Source organism: Zootermopsis nevadensis, unplaced genomic scaffold (genome assembly GCF_977971745.1).
Source record: "Zootermopsis nevadensis isolate Lab colony 2312 unplaced genomic scaffold, Znev_1.0 Znev_ptg000006l, whole genome shotgun sequence".
NCBI lineage: Eukaryota > Metazoa > Arthropoda > Insecta > Blattodea > Termopsidae > Zootermopsis > Zootermopsis nevadensis.
Genome location: NW_028259138.1, coordinates 1,284,815 through 1,307,113, shown reverse-complemented (window position 1 = coordinate 1,307,113; position 22,299 = coordinate 1,284,815). Strand labels below are relative to the sequence as shown.

At 37.0% G+C, this 22,299-nt stretch overlaps 1 protein-coding gene across 6 annotated transcripts in view; it reads left to right on the top strand.

Annotated features, from left to right (window-relative positions):
- Neto (Neuropilin and tolloid-like) overlaps nt 1-22,299 on the top strand; it is a 304,172-nt gene that overhangs the window by 174,947 nt on the left and 106,926 nt on the right. The gene's annotated exons all lie outside the window — the stretch shown is intronic.

Below are 22,299 nucleotides of genomic sequence, written 5' to 3'. Positions count from 1 at the left end.
CTGGTTTGTAGTGCCTCAACATGTGATTATTTCAAGTCTTCAGTGAATAGTTTGCTTCTTTAGTGACAAGAGAGAAACAAAGTATTTGGCAGGTGGAAATTCCAAGATAACTGAACTGTGTGGTAATTACAGAAATTCTAGCTTGTTTTGACGTTATAAAAGAAAAACCATCCTCCATCCTGATGCAGTTAATTTTTAGGCATATACGCACCAAAAATCAAAAATACACATAAAAACAGAGAAACGCTAAAAGGATTTGAATAAATATTGATCCTGGTGTAATTTTAGAAAAAAATTATCGACACGTTATAATTTGGGTTAAAATCGAACGACAATGATGGACACTAAATTAAAACCTACATGCATCTCGAATGTAACTCAGAAGTAATTAGCTGGATATTTATGAGAGCGAAAATTGTTTAAAACAAAAGTTGAAGAAAAGAACGGAAGTAAGTTTTATAATCACTTTTTTGTAAGTCTTCGGGTTTTTGAAATAGTTAAGCAAAAGGGATTTGTATGCTGCCTCCCCATCGAGAACTCTTGTACTGATCTTGATCACATTTTATGTTGGGTAATTCACAAATTGAAAATATACAGGGAATAACAAAGCGAACGCTCCGGATTTATTGCGCGCTGCATACAGATCTGCATTTGTTTCCGTCTACTGTTGTGTATGAAGTTGAATGCTATCCATTTGCTCTGAGTTAGTTAACTTTTATGTGGATCTCAGCGAAGAAATTCGAGAACTGCCTGCTAGTTTTACATGCATGCTTGTCCTCTAGTAACAGCGCCAGAATCACTAAACAAATTCTGCTCAGTGTTTGGTTTGACAGACCGTTACATTTTATTAAATTGCTTTGACTTCTATTCCTTGTTTTTCATCTTAAGCGATTCTTTACTTACATTGCTAATTGAACGTTTCCGTATAAGACTTTATATCTGCAAATTTTATAAAACATAAACTTCTATTTTATTGTCAGTCTACACACAGTAATAGGAAAATGTAATCTTTATGTTTCATTTGTTTTATGTCGCCGTTTCTCTGTGACATTAAATAAATAACACATGAAGTTATTTGTTTTGTTTTTATTGTGTATAGTCGAAGAATAGTATAGAAGTCTAATTTGATCTGAATTACAGATTATAAAATTTGATGAGCGAGATATTTCTATTAGGCCTATACGAATATTATCATGTTTAAGTTAAATTGGCTACAAATCATCAATGTACTGAAAATCCTAATTAAAACTTAAGGAAGACCTATTAATTTAGAATTTTTGATACATTTTGAAAGAAGAACCGGTCATTCTGAACTCAGATAGAAGAGCTTTGACAGGTTTAATCTTCATCACTTGATGTTACTGACTTAATTTTACCTCTAATATTTTTATTTATTTTACATATCGTGTTGACGTTCGATGTACGGACCTTAAAGTAATGCCATGCAGACGGTGACTTTAATTCTTATTATTACAATGGCAGTAGATAAGTGCATTTGGGTAATGAACACACTTGTCTGCTATTCCTGTTCACACTGTTATTGTAATAGAAACTAAATGGAAACACGTTTCACATGCATAGACGACTAGTTCATTAGTTACTGCTGTAAAATAAAATGTAAATACACGTTTCGCGCTACCCCCATTTGTTTGTTTGATATTATAGAGAAATATGAAGCTAATTAAAGTTTCATAATTTTCGATCTGTGACAACAGTATTTTAATTACTTTAATTTTGTGGCCTCACCTATGAGATTGACATAGCCGCCATGTTGATATTAAAATGAAGGTAAAGAATAAGAAAATGCATAGTCAGAGTGACCTCTATTGACATGATGTATATAACAAATTTAATTAAACGTCCTATATTGGTTCGAGGGTTATTAAGGGAGGACAAACATTCACACGTTGAACGCGATGATGTCATAAACACGTCACTCTTTATAAAGTAAGGAAAGTTCACTGCATAATAACTTAAATCATCCTGTAATACCGCAACCGCGATGGAATTAGTTGGAGGAAACGCAGAAGTAAACTTCTATGTCTAAGGCTCTGTAATATGTCTCCGTGTGGAATTTATATGAACGACACGATAAGATTATGAATTCCAAGCTGAGAGCGAGGCGATGTGCAGCGAATTAGGGAATGTACAGTCACGTCTTGTCTTTTGTTTGCATCGAAACAAAGACTTTACAAATACATTCGTCGGTGCTGAGTTAGTTGCCAACAAACACTGCACTGAGGAGCTATAAAATATCTTAACATGTAATTTATAAAATATAAACCATAACCAAAATTTCTGCAAATAGAAGTTAATGTTAAACTTTGTATCACGATTCGTACATACGAGAAAAGTTATAAAGAGCGATCTGAATTTAATTTAAAGTGGGAATTTTATTGGTCTGATTTATAATAAGTTAAAATTGTGTCCAGATTTTAGTTTAGACCGCTGGTGTATTCTAAAATTTTGTTGTATTCCACTGAGCAGTTTTGCAAATGAAACGTGCGGGACAGACAGACGTGATATCACCATTTTAAATTAATTCATTAATTTTCTACTCATTGTTCAGATGGCGAAAATGAAGAAATGGGAGTTTAAGAACAGTACTCCTGTTTTGCATATGAACTTCGCTCTTCCATGTGCATTTTCTGCGAATTTACACCTCACATAGATCATTATGATTGCTTAACTCACTCAGTGGTACAGACGGAATCCTTGAGAAGGAATTTCTCGATATCTGTGAAGCCCGAAGGTTCATTACCGGGATCTCACGCGCAGGCCACTGGTCGTTGTCCTCAGCCACGCGAATTTAATCCACGTATTCTGCCCTATTTCTGTAGGACATGCTAATATTATACTAAAGCCCACCTTAGATCTTCTAAGTGGTCTCTATCTTTTCCAGCCAAAAAATATTAATGAATTTATCATCTTATGCATGATTATTTATGCATGCATTGGTAATATAGCTAATCAGTGGTAGATGTAGGTATACTATTCTGAGTGGGGTTTATTTGCTGTGAGTGATTGAGTGTAAAATATTTTGAATATAAGGTGGTCGTATTCAATTTTAAGTTATACCGACATTTGCTTGGGAGAAGTGGCGAAACAAACCACAAATATCCTGTCAGCCCTGGTTCTTCCAAATACGAAGTAGTGATCAATACATTGCTAACTTTCAGTTAATAAATTATACAGCGTACGGACCGCTGGTACACGGGGATTGTAGGTTCGAATACCGCTCGAGGCATGGATGTATGTTTGCGAATTTCTGTGTAGTGATGTCATGTGTAATTAACTATTTATTTTTAGCAGTAACAGCAGAAAAAGCGAGTGGACATCAAGGGTCAGACCCATTAAACTGGAGTTCTTTTGCACAGATTTTCACATCAAATACACTCGGAAGGTATTTAGTTAAATATACAACAATAGTGAAAGGTGGAGACATATATAATGTGTATTCGTTTGCACGATGAACCGTTTAAAGGAAAATGAATCAAATCTTGGTTTCTGTGATGAAATATGGTAGAGGATCAGGGACTCCGAGGAAAGATGTTAGCCAAATTTCGGTTGTTAACACTACTTGTGTGCTTGCATCTCACTTTTGGTGATCTTAATTGTGATACCTTTTGTTGTAGCTGGTGCCATGTTGGGACTTGTGATAAAGCATCATCGAAGATGATGTACGACATGCATATACTCAGTTGTCAAAATTTCAATAACTCCTCCCCCTTTCACCCCGCATAGGGATTTGGCTAACACTTGAGAAAAATTCACGCTTCATCGCTGTAGTGGGCAGAGAGAGATTCCTCCCATTATGCGTTGATTAAAAAACTTTTAAAATAGAAGATATATATTATGTGATATTTAACCATTGTTTTCATAATTTGATACAGAATGATTTGAGCCCTATGTAAGATAGGTAAACTTTTGAACTGTTACGTACGAAAATGAAATCTGAGAAGACAAATTTTAGTTTACGTTTTATACCAAATGCAAATGAAATCTGTTGAGCGATTTTAGGTGGAAACATTGCGACTGTTATTAGCATTTGGCTGTCTCATTTTGCGTTCGTTTTATGCACTGCCTTTAGGATGTACTAAATATGATTGCTCGTTGTCAGAAACTGCTGGTGTCAGACTGATTAATGCGTCTATAGTCGACTCAGCTGCAGTAGTTATTTTATGCTGTCTTTATACTAAATAATAGCAATGTGAACATGAAAATTACTTATAGTGCAGTTTAAATATTTTCAGTTATATTTCGCCATGCAATACGTCGTCTAATAATGATCATACTGCCATGATTAGGTGTTTTTGTAATTATTTAGTGGTTTCTCATATGTACAGAACATAATATAAAATGTTAAGTCCACTTTGCTCTAGTCTTGTGTCTTGTGCACTTCCTTCTAGCTGGATGTTGCGATTATTATGGAGATTAATTGAAAACTTCCATAACCGTAATAAGTTGTTTTCTGAAAAAATAGTATCACTTGAAGATTTCTGTCTTCTACACAGCGCAACAACCCAGAAGACAGAAATCTTCATACTCACCGCTGTGAAAACCTCAAATCTTACAGAGTATCGCTTGTTCCCACTACATTACTTCACATTTATCATTAACCTTTTAACTTCTCATGTCCCTTCCATAAACATAACACAAAACGAAATTCTTTTAATATTGTCCGCTGTTTTGTGTGTGTGTATGAAACTTAATTTCTCACACAGAATGAAAGAAGTGATGTTTGATGTTCATACGGTGGTGAGTGTGATAATAATACGTAGCTTTCTGGGATACTGCGCTGTGTACTCTCATAGAAGTTGACCAACGTTTCAGAGGTGCGTAATGCTGCCATCTTCAGGACGATATCCCTGATATAAAACATGAGTTGGCGGTATTTCAGAATAAAATGCTGAGGAAAAAGAACCCGGAGGTGAGAGAAGAGAATAACAGAAGAACTGGGGTAATTTTATAATGAATAATTTATGATTGTACAATTCACTATTTTTGTTAAGAGAGTTGAATCCCAGAAGTATAATATGGATGCAAGCGTGGGAAACTTTGAAATTCATACGGAATTTCTATCGGAAAAACTCTCGTTGACTTGTTGAGTAACTATCAGCGGCTTGAGGAGTATACTGTGTTCTATGAGATACAGAATAAATTATTTCGCATTTTGTCAATTAATTAGTTATTCAGGTAGTTGGACGTATTTAGGTTTTTCGTCTGTGGTTGGTGGCAGTTAGATTGTATAAATTTTCCACTCTCGAAATCGTTCTTATTTACGAGAGTAAATGAAGAATTTTCATGCACGAGATAAGTTTCTTGAGAATACAAGAGTGGCATTTGTCCCGATTCTGCTAGTTCACAGTTTCTGCTATCATAAAGGATCTTTTCGCCTGTCAGTCACGTAGGCAGTTCGTTAGTTAGTTAGTTCTTCGTAGTCCGATAATTGGCTTGTTATTTATTTATCCTAGCAGTTACTCAGTAAGGTAACTAATTAGTTAAACAGCCAGTCAGTCAGTTAGTGACGTAGTTACTCATTCAGTTACTCAGCCAGTCTGTCGTTCAGTTTGGTTACTTCTTCAGTTAACGAACCAGGTCCATAGTTGATTAATCAGTCTGCCAGTCATTCTGTCAACTTTTTAAGTTACAGTGTTAACAATATGCACCATCTACCATACGTTAACATTCCGTAACTACGCATTTTTCCCACAGAGCATATTTATAGGTTCATATGACTATCAGAAATCACAACGATTATTTTCATAAACAGCCTTACAGAGCCGATGTTTTTATTGGAGCCGCGCTATTTTATTTGAGGTGAAAATATTTTTCGATTTTATTTAGATAAACTTTGTGCTTTAAAGGGTGAAGTAATTATTATTTATTCGTTATTAGTCATTAGTTATTTATTAGGATGCTTAGTTATTTATTCAATTTGTTAAATCGCTGGTGTGATATTTGCCATTTAATTACGTAGTAAAGTAGTCTATAAGAAGATTTCTGTCTTCTGGGTTGTTGCGCCGTGTAGTCTGGTAGACGTTTACCAACGTTTCAGAGGTCATACTGCCTCCGTCATCAGGGCGATGACACAGCGCAACAACCCAGAAGACAGAAATCTTCATACTCACAGCTGTGAAAACCTCAAATCTTACATAGTCTATAAGACATTTAATTATACATCTGTTTGTTAAGTAGTCACATAGTTATGGATGTTTGTACATTAATTATGTAAATATAATGCACGTGTAAGTTTGTTACGGGCACGTTACAGTAAACTGGTGGCCCGCGGGCCACTGTTCGAACATGGCAATACTGGCTCGTTTTCACGCCGCGCGTATAAAGCACAGCTCAGTGAACTGCGTTTTGTAACTTTAATTAGATGCTGATAACGAGATTGGGACAGGCAATAAATTGATTAGATAATTGTTCCAGGTATGTCTGAGGTAGCAGATGCTAAACGTTAGTAGTGGTTTAGCAATTATAGGGGAATTTCTTGCGTTTGTTAAGGTAAATGCAGAATACGTTTCCTGCTAATTTCGTATTCAGTACAGGACTCTGTACTGTGCATTCGAAATATCTTCTCAAAATTTAAATTGATTTGGGCTAGTTGTTTATGTGTTAGGGATGTCTGGTCGGCGGAATGCGTAGCACGCAGAGAAGAAGTGAGAAATACATGGCCGGAAAACATCAAAGGAAGATTCTACACTTGAGAAATAGTTGTGTATTAGGGGATAACATTGAAATGAATTTTTCAACTTCTCGTCATAAGTGAGTTCGTACGGACTCCGTTTGTTGACAGAGTCTGCCACGAACAGTTAACATTGACGTTAGGGTACGTAAGGTTCTGTGTCGTTCAGTTCTTACACAAGTTTGTTGAATGTAGTGCCCTTTGTCGTAAACTATTAAATTAATAATAAGGATTATTACAAGTAATGACCCTAAAAGTGGACAGTTTTGTTACAAGAAAACGTGACAGCGAAAGATGAAAAAATAATATGAAGAAAACCAAAGTATCAGTAGGAGATTTCTAAACATATTTGTACTCTTTTTATAAATGTTAGTATTGTATTTTAATTCTCGTGTGCTGCAAGAAGGAAATTCCAAATGTTCCTCTAGAACCCAAAGGTTGAGGACCACTACCGCAAGTAAATAAACTAGGTCTAAATCCCCCACTTACTCAGTTATTCAATCGAATAATCAACCATTCCCTCGATCTACATGTCAGTAGTTCTGTTATCAGTCCAGCCAATTATTCAATCACATTTATTAATAAATTCATTAGGTAATTAATTATTCCTGTCAGTTATTCACTTAATAAATCTCTCAGGGTTTTGTTTTTTAAGTTACACATCAGTCTTACACCTTCTTACGTATTTAGACGGGTTTTGCCGAGCTGTTGTAGGCTGTTTTCCGTATGTTCAACATGACGTCTCGAGCTCAGGACTCGCATATTCTGCTCAGTCACGGGACATTTGGACTAGTAGTTTGGTAATAGATTTGTGCGGCTTGCCTTTTAAGAACTTCATTTGGACTGAAGATTCTGATCGACACAGTTTAGAAATTCAGCTCCCAAAGTAGCTCTTTCTTCGACCTTAGTCGACCTCTCTGGAGCTTGTTGCTTGTTTATTAGCCGAATTAGCATTGAGTCGTGTTCATTTTCTGTGGTTTTTAATTAAATTATTGTTGGAAATCCGTTCTAATTAACCTTGCCACAAGCACAAAATGGCACTGAGAGCTCCGAAAGGGATAAGGAAGGAAGAGGGAGGTCTAATTAAATGAGAACCGCAAAAGAATAAAACGACATTGATGGTGTGAGATTATTCTCCATGCACTCAGAGTCGACGTCTGTCCTGAGATTGTCGCTTCGGCTGGAGTGCGCAGTTTTAAACTGTTTTCTTTTGATGATGTTCTGTTCTAATTTACATTTGTTGTAAATACAAACCTACCACACAAAGCCTATTCTTCGTCTGATAAAATTAAGAAGAGTGCAATGGGAGAGAGACAATGAATGCGATTAGTAGATAATGCGTGAAGGATTTTGGTTTGATAACTTTCTGCGAGATGGTTACTCGAGGAACGGTCTGTGATGGAGACTATTTAGTCTGATTGTGTATTAGAAACTTGGCTGGGATATAAGCCACTTTTGTACAGAAGCTTTTATTGAATTTGAATCTCTTTAGGCAACGCATAAACAGGTACAGACTGTGCCCAAATTCTCTACCACTTCCGTTATTTAGCTGATGAACAATTTACCTATTGTGGAACTATACATTTTTACGTTATTTAATAACTCTATTTCCTCTGAATAAATTATGTAGAATCGAATACGATGGGGCTGTGATGATGGCTATCTTCTGGGTAGTCTGGTAAAAGTTTACGGACGCTTCAGAGGTGACTCCTGCCTCCATCATCAGGGTGGTAAACTTGTACCAGACTTCACGACGCAACATAGCAGCAGAAGATCATTTTCACACTCGCTGTCGTGGGAACCTGAAATATCACTCAGAGAGACGGGCGATGATGTTGAAAGTTAATAGGCGCTTACGTAAGCTTATTGTACCGGAACGCTGCTAAGCTTTGCCGATAGTGTCATAATGCGATTGCTTGACAATGACAGTGCATTTGATTCCGCTATCTGGAATTCAGGCCGGAACAATATGTGAACCAGAGGTCGTACGATTTGAATGCTATTGTTCGGCTTAATACTTTATGGCTTTAGAGAGTTGTCAAACGTATTGATTTAATTTGAGGTTATAAGTAATCGAAATCGGTTTGAATTGTACGCTTTCTGAAAACATATTGACGTTTAATGATGATTCAAAGTGGACTTGTGGTTTGTGTACACTCTGCCGTTTCATTTCAACACAAAACTTTGTAGCTCGGACTGTATGCAACGCTAGTGTTATCGTTCAGTAACTCGGCATTTTGCCCACAGAATGTGTCTGTGAATTTTGTTTTGTTTTGAGAACAAACAGTTATTACTTCATCTTAACGCTAAATTATCAGGTATAACTTCAACATATCAACTTTAAACGTTGCTCATTTCCCTACACATTTCGATAATCGCAGGGCTTGAAATTGTGTAGATGGGATAATAATTCAATTCATTTATTTAAGTGCTTGTCAACAGCCAAATAAGGCCAATAACAGCCAAACACTGACAACAGTACAGGATAAAATGTAATAATAATAAAAGTAAAACATTACAAATACAAAAACAAACAAACAAACAATGAACTAAATATATAAATGTACCATATTAATAATGATGATAATAATAATAATTTTAAAAGTAATAATAATAATAATAATAATAGTTTTAGAAGTAATAAATAAAATTAAGTGATTTTGCACAAGTTACATGGCTTAACTAAATTGCGACCCTGAAGACGGCTTGCGATGGCCGAAACATATTTGACATTGAACAGTACTAAAAATTCACGTACAACGTTGCATCACTTGGAACAGCTTCTGATCAGAAACGAGGCGATGGAAACCAAGTATTTACTGAATAACCATTGCCGTCATAGCGGAGTAAATGCAATTAACCAAGATCTACATTAAGGGAGGATAAGCTGATTTTAAGCTTAGTTTCCTTTCTAAGGAAAGGCTGTCTTGTAGTGTTAAACCCATGTGTGTGTCTGTCGCATAATAAATTATAAACCAATTTATGGGTGTATAAGAAAACTGGTATGGTACCATGGTATTGGCCTGATTACAAACATGGCGACCGAGCGAAATTTTTAGATAAAGGAATCTGTACTAATGGAAATTAGGAACTTAAAATCATTAAGTTGTGTAATTAGCCTGTTACTTTATTAGTCCTGCTAGTCTCTCTATAGTTTAAACCGTGTAAAGAAAAGTATGTTGTATGATTTTTCTATACCTTTTTGATTTCGATTTGTTTAATGCATCTACAGACACTAATAACCATTCTGCAGATGAATGTATAGGAATTGCATTAGTCAAACGATTAAGTATTGATGCACGGTCATTTGGTAAGGTCTTTCTGTAATGAAAGGCAAACCGATGGGGGAGAACAGCAAATGAAAAGTTCAAATTTCTATCATACCTCCATATTACATTTTTAACGATTAACATTCATTGGATAGACGTTGCGAGGACTGGTTAATTCCAATAAAACATCTGAATTATTAATCAGCTCAGCTGTACTCTCTTTTAGAAACTTTAACTTTTTTACATGATATAATACTGCCAAAGGATTCTGGTCACCAATTTTAACTGTAGAGCGCTCTGTACAAATAGCATAAATGAGGTTAAATTGGTTTCAAAGTGAACCGCCAGGTACGTAATGAAAGGAAATCGGCTATAATGTAACTTTAAATTAGCCATACACGTACAGCGAAATTAAAAACACATTCCCCGCCAATTTTTTTTTGCGATTTGTAAAACAAGACAGCAAAAGGAACACATAATGAAAGTTAATGTCATTTTTGCCCTTACACGAATTTTATTTCCAAAAATAGTCTTCTAAACGCATGTTTCAATGTGATAAAACATTGGTTGTACCCGATGAACACTTATTTGAATAAATGAAATGCAAACGGAATTTTGATGCGGGAAGATTATTCGGAATCGATCGCTTGAGTCAGATAGCGACGACGGGATAACATTAAGCTGGATCTCATAGAAATAGAGTGTTGATGGAGCTCGTTTAGAATCGGTTTATTGTCGGGATTTGATATTAGCAGCGTTGAGCTTCTGGATCCTGGTACAATAGCGAACCTATTAGTTTAATTTGTTTCATCCGGTATTTATTTACTTTCATGCAGTCTTTCATGCCTTCAGTAGTCCACGAGAGCTCTTCCAGCGGTTGTCATGCCTTTGTGATGCAAACGGCTATTTTATCTGCAAAGCTTCATTGGGCTTTTGGGCTATTAGCAATGAATTAACTGCAGACTTGAACCACACGCGAAAGAATGCGAACATACTGTATGGTACTAAATCATACTGCTAATACCCGTTTATTAATATCCGACCTCTCCCGTCAAGCTGCAAGCTGACAATCAGTTTAACCCACACGCTCAACGGTAAATTCTCAGTCTTGCATTCAAGACCAATAACACGATGTTATTTAGTAAACAATGGGCAAAATGTTTGCCTTCTCATTAATTGAGACAGAATATAAATCTAAAACTTGGAATACTTAGATTTTTGTGGGAAAATGTATTGTCGATGTTGTTCTTCTGGGTTCAGCCCTGAAGATGTAGACAGTATGTTTCTCCGAAACGTTGGTATCTCCTTAAGAGTCCACACGTCGTCACGGCAGAGAACAACTTGTTTTTGTGGAATCCCGTTGTGCAATGTACCATAATTACAGTAAATACGTTTCCTTCTGTACAATTTAACTGTTTAACAAACACCAATTCACCACTGCATGCTTCAGTAAGTTGTAACCATTCTCATGTGGTAAATAAAAAGGTTAAATTGAGCTGTGGCTTTTAACATGTGTGACGTTTTCTATACGCTAATTATAAGAGACGGACCTCATTTCACAATTTCTGTTAGCCCAACGCAACTTAATTTTGAAATTAGAAAGTACGGAAATTAAAGTAATTTTGAGTAGATTACTCTTTAACTGACCTCTGGATTTAGTTCTTTCGAACCTCACAAAAAGATTAAATCTGCCATCGTATGTAAGGGACGCCTGCAACTTTTCCGATAATCGCTTGGAGGTACTTAGAATACCACGAAATATCTCAGCATTGAAAGTAACCTGGCCGAGATTTGAAGTGGGTACCTTCTGAATGCGTTACTGTTATCCCAACGTGTTCTGTAAAATCGTCTTCAGTTACCCATATGACCATAAAAATCCTCTAATGACATTCGACGTTAAATAAACCAAATTGTTAAGAAAGTCATTTACAACCGAATGGCCGGAACAAATGTAAATCCATTCGTCATAAACATTTTCCTATACATCAATATCCTTGGAAGTTTATACAGTGTCGTTAAACGAATGAATGATAGTGCATCATCTAAAGCTTTCACGGACTAACATTAATAACATCTTCTCGGGCTCTCAGCCATGTCAGTTGGTAAAAAATCACCGACGTTTCAGAGACTGCATATGCGGTAATTTCGAAGTAACTGGCACGGCTGATAGCCCCAGAAGATTTTATAAATGAATGATTTGATTGTCCGGCGTAGCTCAGTCGGTATAGTGACCGAGTTTCGATCCCCTACGGGGCCAGAGGATTTTTCCTCTAGCCTCTGCGTCCAGACCGGCTATGGGGCCCACCCAGCCTCCTCTACAATGGGTACCGGGGTCCTTTCCCGGGGGTAAAGCCGGCCGGGGCGTGATGCTGACCACTCACCCCCATCTAGTGCCGAGGTCAAGGAAGAGAGGAGCTATACCTCCTCTCACCCCAAACGCCTACACGGCGTATAGTGGGACAGTTTTACTTTACTTTTTGATTGTCCTATAGCAAATAACAGTAGCTGTGTGTTGAGTCTCTTTCAAACAAAACAGGACATCTCTCTCTGCTATAGAGGTTGGATGTCTGCCATAATTTCTCTTCGAAGGCGCTCGCTCGGCAGGACTTGAAACTGTGGGAATAGATCTGAGCGGGATTACTTTCTCAGCATGAGTTACCCCGACCACTGAGTGTGTTTTGACGGATTTTAAATGTGTCAGTCAACATTAAAAACTGGTTTGTTTTGTTTTGTACGCCATTCGCGTCATAAGCTAGGGCACAGAGTGATGCGAAATAAAGGTTCCGTTAATTTTGTGTAAAAGTCTTATATCACTTCAGGAACTTTATTTTTACGAACACTGTGTTCAGTTTGTTAATTAATTAATTAATTGCTTGGGTAGTTATTTTAGTTTACAAAACCGTGTTTATTTCATAGATTAGTTAGTTTACTTCGCTGGTTTATTTAGTTCTGATAATTAACTTCTTTCCTTTGTTTAGTTAGCCCTCTTTCACTGAGTATTTCATGTGTGACTCCTGTCCAATTAATTTTGCACCCGGACGTCCCAATATTACACATATTCTTGTAGGTGTTGAATGCCGCCACGTGATTTGCCTTTTTATAATGTTATAGAGTACTGACGAAGTAACGTCAGTGCATTTGGACTCATCTACAAATTGTGAATGCGTCTATTGTCTCTCACGCGTTCCAAAACACCTTGCCTGACTTCATCAGCCACCTGCTGGGGTTATATGGGAACTCTCTCCGCCAGGCCAACATCTCGCGCGCGCACACACACAAACGCACGCACGCAGGATCACCCTTGATATATTGGGGGAGGGGACAAGTGATGGGGAAAATGTTAATGCAGGAAAAGGGGTAAAAACCTTATAAATATTTTTAACGAGATAGACGAAGCCTTCCAATAATAGCAAGACTTTAATTCCAACGAGGGAGGGTTTCAACTTTAATAGGGATGCTTAATGGGATGACTGAATTTAGTTGTGGCGCGGACCACATTTTAATAATATAAATTTATTTTTTTTGCCTGGAGAAGTCCAACTTCTTGCCATAATTAAGTGTATTTTCATCCAAAAACGGTTTCAGGTGCCAAGTAAGTTTTTGTTATTGATTTCAGAAGTATATACGCCTCTGCTTCGGAGAAAATGCTTTGAATATTACTGATATTTAAAGTGATTATCTCATAACTAAGGCATCAATGAAATTGCTATTTGGGTTCCCACCAATAAGATTAGGGTATTTTGCATTTTTCTTTGTTCCTGTTACATGAAGTGAAGAATAATGGTCTGGAGGAGAAATGAGAAATACAAGCGCATTTTCGGTCAGAAAGTCTGTAGAAACGAGTTCATATATTGGACAGGAGGATAATATTAAAATGATATTAAAGGAATGTGATGTGATGAAGTGGATTCAGCTGGCTCAGACCTGGCGGTCGTCTGTAAGGACTTCAAATGTGGGGTTCTATAAAATAGGGACAGGTGATCAATCAGGTTCATGTTAGTTTCTCATATCACATTCACCGTAATTCCAACTCCCATCAGCCCACTGGAATTTGCAGAAATCTGATTGGCTCATGTGTCCCAAAAGCAGGTATACCTGCGTAAGAAATAAAACGTCCGTTTGGGAAGGTTATGTTTTCAGAGACTGCTCCTGTTACAGCGTTTTTACGACATTTGAATGCTAAATCCTTCCGTATTTTGTCGCGGTTTCTTCGTCTCTGTGATGCAGAATGGAGAGATGTGGTTGCCAAAGAAATCCGTTCTTAGGAGAACAAGGAGAAAAAATCTTTCCCTCACTAGTTACGGACAAAAGAATTCGGTCCTTTCTTGTGTAAAGCCTGACCAAGTCAGATAGGGCGGTTCTGAGACCATAACCTCACAGGACCGTCTCATCGGACTATTAGCAGTTCCTTCACAGCCTCGCCAGGAAAATAGTGCCAGCAGGAGGGCTGGATTAAGGGGGAAAGGGGGGGTGATCCTATGGGAATATCTGAGAAGCTATAGCAACTCCGTGAATACGGATTCAAGATCAAGAATGGCGTAAGAGCATAGCAGTTACTTTGACTTATAAAAAGCGTATGGACTTAAGAGAGAGTCACTAACAACAGGGTGGAGAAATTTCACGGCAATATTTCTTATGCTTCATTAATGTTACTACTGTTGAATAAGAGAGACTGATATGGGTGATGCATGTAGCACGGAATGTAGTACCCGCTGGGGAGAAAATAGGCCTAAATGAGTACAAAGCACTGGCCAAATAACCCCAAAGGAAAAGGTAACTTGAAAAATCTCGGTATAGACGGGAGAAAATACTAAATAGATCTAATAGTACATGATAACGAAATATCGGATTTCACGGTAGTTGGAAATTTCTTGACTCGGCAAGAAACAGTAACAAATCAAACTAACTGATGTAAAAGTAGAAATAAATGGAGTTATCTCCTGTACGGATAAATCATCCACTGTGCAGTTAGTTACAAACCATATTAAAATATGTTCGTACAGATTTTGTGCATATTAAATGATTTGTGTCATACACAGTCATTTATATGATAGTAATTAATTTTGAGAACATCGTTAGAGTTTCCATTTAACCTGTCTGTAACGTAATGGTTATGGATCTAAGCCTAGGTTAGAATTTATTTGTACATTCGATCGAAATCCATCAAGCTGTTAACAAGATTAAATATGTAGAAATAAACGTCGACGTATATCCACCCCAGCCTTAACTTTGTATTACATACTGATAGACAAATGCAATGTAGAGTTACATCATAGGCCTATGACAAAGTATCTCTTGGCCTATTAGGTTTTAAAGAACAATTATTGTTAATGAAATATATCCAACTTCTACAAATTTAATTTGTAATTATACAGATCACGTGTTCTTAATATCATCTGTAAGCAGTGTTAATCGCTACCAATATAATGTTTTGTGTGTTACCTCTGTGGTAGCATACTGGACTCATTCGCGTGGGGTCATGGGATGGAATTGTGTTAAAGTCATTTTTTCACCATGTTGTTTTACATCACACAAATAATTACTGTACTAAAGTAATTTATTTTCCGAAAATCTAAAACCATACATCATTGTATGACTCTGTATGTAAGTGTCGCTAGTGGCAATCCGAACCAAAAAGTTCCTTCGTCCGCCATGCTGGTTTATAGATATCAGGAAATTTGAAAATTATGATTTTAGGCTGGTCCCAGTGGCATAGTGTCCATACAAAATTTCATCCGAAACCGTCCAGCGGTTCTCGAGTTGAATAATGCCGACAGACCTTCAGACATTGATGATCAGCTTTATATGCGTTAATTTTATGCAAATCATGCAAAGAACGCGTAATAATAATTCAATTCAATTCAATTAATTTATTTACGTGTTTGCAAACAGCAAGAAGCCAATAACAGGCAAACACTGATAATACATATAATAATAATGAAATAATAATGAAAAATATTACACAAACAGATTAACTAAACTTATACATGTACAGTATTAAATATAACAACCAAATACATGCAAGCCCAAAATAGAAACAATATTAACACAAAGAAAAGTAAATGAAGAAATATAAATAAAAACAAATAATCCACCTAGGGAACACTAATATAATTGTAAAACGTTATAGAAATATAAAAAACAGATAACGAAGCTAGATCATCTATCAAGACATCCTATCTAGATCATTTCCCTTATTGAGAACGTGCCCTCAAGGAAGACAATGTTTATGCTAAATACGTCCAAAGTTTTACATACGTAATTTGCAGCGATGACGCACCTGGCTGAAGGACTATGTCTTAGCGCACTGCTCACACTAAAAGTAGAAAATTCTCTTATTTGCCTCGCCGGCACACGTAAACCAACAGTGTCCATAATGGAATGGCAATTTATTTTGCCCTTAAAGACATTAACAAGAAATAACACATCGAGATGTCGTCGTCTGGAATAAAGTGTTCTAAAATTTAAAGTAGATAGGATCAATTCATATTTGCGTGGGATATTAAACTGAAAAAATCGGTAATTGCACAAACTGGCAAATTTTCTTTGAATATTTCCTAATTTATTAGATTCTGTCTGTGTAAGATTATTCCAAACGACCGAGGCATACTCAAGCTTTGACCTAATTAAAGCATTATATAAAACAACAAGGCTGTCTAAAGAGGAAAAATTATAAGTAATAAAACGAATAAGCCCTAAGGTCCTTAGTGCCTGGGAATGAACACGATTTACATGACAGTGAAAATACAGTTTACTGTCTAACAAAACACCATGATCATTTATACAATTAGTACGCAAGATTAAAAAGTCACTAACAATGTAATAATAACAATAACAGAAACAACTACAATAACCTTATTTCAAGCCAGAGTTTGGAATTTTACTTTGCTTTAAAATTACACTGCCTATAATAGTACTACTAATTTAGAATTATTTCATATTTTAACATAACTGCATGGTTAAATTAAATGAGCCGTCAATTATGATAAATTTAATTATAAATATGGCACTGCTGACCATTCATCCTTCTCATATCTATTAATACTATACATGATGCAGACCAAATCACAAACAAATACGTTTTCATAATTTTCCTTTTATGAGATTGGACCCTGAATGAGTTATGTGGAAACCCACAACAAAGGTCAAGAGTTCGAGTGCTGTTGTATTTTTAAATATTTGAAAGTGGTACATTCCATTAAGTACAGTTACATTAATTATATCCAATTTGGACGTCACTCTGCCGAGAGATTTAGTCAAATCAATTGAAGCAGGAATGCAGAGGATTTATATTTGACATACATTTTAGTTTGGACAGTTGGGGCTGTCTTGTGAAGTAAAAGTATAATATTTTAATAGTCACATTTAAACCCACAATATTTTTATTGGCTTCCACTCAGCTGTCGGTTTAGGCGCATTCAACACGTGCATAATTGTTAATTAACTTATAATTAATTACAAACAATGTGGCGACGAGGCCTGTCTGGGAAGCAAATAGTTCAAGTTTGAGACTAGCTCGACTAGTGGGCCAAAGAGTAGGATTTTCATGTTCTGAGTTTTGGCGCCGTGTAGACGTGCTGCCTCCATCTTGAACCCTGAAAAAGGAGACAGTACGTTTCTCCGAAGAAGAAGAATAAGGTCTTCATCGTCATCCTCAAAATCTTAAATCTCGCAGGGGTGGATTTTGTCCATCCATCGATCATTCTGCTGACTAAAGTAAAGCCAACCACATACTGCTTGAACGACAGATAAAGTCCAGCAGAATAATTGTGCACATTACGTCACACAAGATCGTGCAACCTTTAAAATTAAAATACTAGTCTAACTTGTAAGAGAGCTTTATGTAGCGTATTTTCAAAATTCTAATGTATTTTTTTCATAAGTAAACACTCTACTCAAAATTCATTATATCCTAGGCAGTATGTACTCCTTTAATTATTTTATAAAAGTGCTCATGTTTTTAGTATTTCGTCATCATACCGAAATTATGATTATTACTTAGTAGCGTGTTGACTGATAAAAATATATTGTAGTTCTAAACTAATAGTCGTTCAACTAGTCAGGAAATATCCTGCCATTCACTTCGTTCTAATCCACTGGGGCCCTATCTTGAGTCACATGAAACCAGTCCACACATCCTCACACCCTTTTTCATTAAGATCCAGTTTTATATTATCCTCCCATCTTTGCCTAGATCTCCAAAGTGATAATTCGCCTTCAGGTTTTCCGATCAAAATTACTATTAGGCCTATGTATTTATTTCTCATCGCTCACGTGCGTATGCATACATTGTAATTAACTCACAATATGAATTAATATTTGTGGTACGTATATTGCTACTTAGATGTATTAGACTATATTGCATTGGCGTTTGGTACTTCATTATATCACTAACGAAACATTTCAAGTTTCTATAATGCGTCCATCGCACATAACACATGTTCATACTGTTTACATTATTTATACTAAAATAAACAAGTTTAGGTCAGCGTTAGATTATAAAGTGACCACTGTTAGTATGTATCTTTGATGATATATATTTATTCTACTTATGATCACGATGTTAGGCTACTAATGAGCTGAATTGTAACCCTTTATCAGCGTTTTAATGACATTCAGGATAATCGTCTTCCGACGGTTTGGTTGTCGAGAGGCAATTTTTCGTCTAACGTGGTCTAACCAAAATCGTACTGACACAGGCTATTTTTCTTAAAATTTGTATTTCGTAGTATCTTAATTGAGAGAGCTTTATACACTTTACACAGCTATGAAAAGCTTATCGCTGAAATCTGAAGTCACGGCATTTAACGGAGAGGTTCCATTCTGAAGCAAAATTGTAGATAATACGATATTGGAACAAGTGAATACACTCACAAATTTAGTATGTACAATTTCCTACTAACAGAAAGAGGATATAACTTAAGGTATTAGTAAATGTTTTATTTTCAGAATTATAAACACTGTTTTGAAACCAACTTTAGTTCCAGGACAGTCAGTTCCCTGCGTGGAAGGTAACTGGATATTTTAAAACGTATGTTTTTCTTCTTGGACAATAACAAGCGATTTTAGATTCTCTCGGCCTTCCAGTCCTTACGTCGAATTTGGAGGCGATACGAGACTACAAGGCGTCACAACCCAAAAGACCACAATCGACACGTGGCTCCGTGCTCCACGTCGCTCGATAAGCAGCTGTGGTGGACCGCTCCGTTCGCCCGCGAGGCCTATCGCATCTCCCCCCTGATAAGCTCTGCCTGGCTCGTCGTTTTCACGCGCTCTGGAACTGCAAACAGTAGCATTGTCGCCCAAAAGAGGCACGTAATATGGAACACGGAACTGCCACGTGTGTGCTGACTGCATGGTGGCACACTTTGCCTGATGGTAATTAATTGCTTATGGTTTTTAGGTGTTCGCCACGCTCTAGCGCGAGAGAACACCTTATGGGCCCTTCCATGTCTGTTTATCTGTTGCCCTATTCTAGGAACTAGGCAACTTCCATGACATATTCGATCGTATTGTTGCGATATTCTGAACATAGGTCGTTTGTTAGAAAGCATTGTTGCAGAAATGTGAACGGATTGTAAAACTTTATAATCTTGTGTACTTTAACGACGTGTTCTCAGTTGCTTACGTTTATAGGCTTTGGCTTGGAATTGTGAAGGATGCATCAGCGGCATAGGAGGAATAGATTGTGGCTTATTTTAAAGTGGTCTGCTAGTGGTGAGCCAGCATTGGCCTGGATGGACTTCCGGGTCGAAAATCGAATCCATGTCTTTCAGAATACGAAGTACTAACCACACATCCGCGTCGTTACATGTGATCTGAACCTAAAGCTTGTTCTACTGAAGGATGATTTTGTTGTCGATATGAACAAAATATTCCCTATGACTTCTTGACGTTACTACATCATTCATATATCTTAGGTCTCACTCGTGTTCTACGTGGAGAACGAAAAGGAAGAACGAAAGGTTTCCCTTTAATTTAACAAATTCATTTTCGTGTTCTTTTATAAGATCTTTTCGTTATATCATCATTCCTTTTTCTCTATACTTCTTTCTGCACTGGTGATTCGCTGAACCGAATGTGGTTGGATTTCCATCGTAAAGCCTTATGCAGACGTTTTGCTTCATGGGCCTAGTGTGAAAAAACGTAAAAGTGAGATTGATATTTTGATATATAAAACATTCAGTTGATGTTACAAACAACGGATATCTCCTCATTTTCCTTTAGTTATATATTTCTCTCTCCTTGTTTCTCGCTTTATTTACCTATTTATTTCTTTGCATGCTTTAGTGACACTTTCTGTTTCTATATATTTTTTTATTTATTTTCCTTTGTTTTTAATTATTCCCTGTCTACTTTGTTCCAGCGTTTGTTGCAATGGCATCTTTTGTGGGGTAAAGCAGACATTCGGCACATTTGATGCTGTAACATTTAAAATATGGGAATTTATAATATCGTTTATGGTTTCTCTGTGTCCGTAACATTGAACATTTCTCGACGAAGACGTACCCTACTTAGTGAGTTGTTAGTATCTAATAGGTCTGCTTATCTTAAGACATTAACGCGAAGAAAGTGAACAAAAAGTCTCGTGCGTGACGGATGCGTCTGGCTGGCTTAATAACAACACGAAACTTTTAACCAACCTGTCACCCCCTGAAAAGAACAGATGCGTCTGCTGTCCAGTAAACTTTGTTAAGAAAAAGGACAACTGTAAAAGGCATTTAAACAAATTTAAATAAATGACGTAAGTTTGCTAACCTTGAAGACAAGAACTTTTGTCACGAAACATGAAGCCTTGCTGGTTCTCTGTTTATCGTGGTAGATGAAATATAAAATTTTTAGTAACAATGTACCACCCTTGTCCTTACTATCGATTTCTTAAGACAGAAACAACTTGTTTACAAACCTTGTTGTCCTGCGAAACTAGTTCTGAAATACGCGGCCGCTACTAAATTATCGGACACCTCACAAAACAGCTGTTTTGTAACCGTCACCAAATTGCATGCTTCAAAGCAACGGGTGGACTCCGCCCCCTTTTTGCGCGGCTCTAAGTCAACAATACAGCGTTGCTAACTTTGCTACGATGCGAGTTCTGAGACGTCTTCACTCGCCTGGGCTCCGTTATTTGTGTTATAACGGCGTACGGTGTTGCTGTGACTTTGAAGAATGAAATGTGGTATGGGCACCACCAATTCTAGAGAACGACTCTACAGAATGAAGTTAATTGGTTGTGTATTAGATTTTGATCTATGCCACATTCTTCATCTGTGCCATAATTCGACATAAAACGTAGTTATTTGTATTTATTCGATTATCATAAGTTATTATGCTAGATTTATGCGTGAAGATTGGCCTGTATGTTAATGGAAGAACACTGCATTGTTTTCCTCAACATCGGGTAACTTTCGACGCGGCTCACAACTGAAACCTGAAGATAAACATTGAAATGCAGGCGCGGAAACCTAAGGGAAAATATTAATGCAGTTAACAATCTCCCGTGAAGATGAAGATGACTGTCTTCTAAGATATTGCGCCACGTAGTCTGGTAGAAATTCATCGACGATTCAGAGGTTGTTGCTGCCTTCATCATGAGGGCGATCATCGTCATCGGTAAGCTTCTACTAGGCTACACGGCTAATCGTCCCAGAAGGCGACCATCTTTACACTAACCGCCGTGTAAATATCGAATCTGACTTGCTCTGAAGATTTGCCGCTGTGTACAGATACCGTTAAGGTATACTGTTTATATTTTGTAGCTGCGGGGGATAACTGAAGCACCCTTGCCTTAATGAGCCCAGAACCCGACACCTGCTTTCGAATTCGTGTAATGTTGACAGTGCTCAGCGGTTTGTCCTAATTCACAATTCACTGAATAGGTTACGCGCTTCTCTGGTGTGTGAAATGGATGCCGCTACCCGTCTACATCTGAGGCAACTAACTAACTAACTCCACCATGTACAGTTTCTCTTAAATATTTATGGTAATAAAGCTAGCCAAGAAATTTCCTGCCTCGTAGAACCTGAAGGCCCATTGCTGTGTTCCCAAGAGCCCACCATTCTACAACATTGTGAGGCAGCTGTAACCAAATTCCACCTTTATATCCAATTTTCTCTAAGATCTATGTTAATATTATCATCTCATCTGCTTCTAGGTCTTCAAAGTTCTGACTAAAATGTTCCATGTGCATTTTGTATTTCCTCATGCTTGCTACTTCCCTCTCTCATCTTATCCTTCTTGAGTTGATAAGCCTAATATTAGATGAAGAGTTGAAAATTCGGATAATCCTCATTATGTATATTTCCCCATTATCCTAGCACTTCCTCTGGCGTTAGTTCAAAT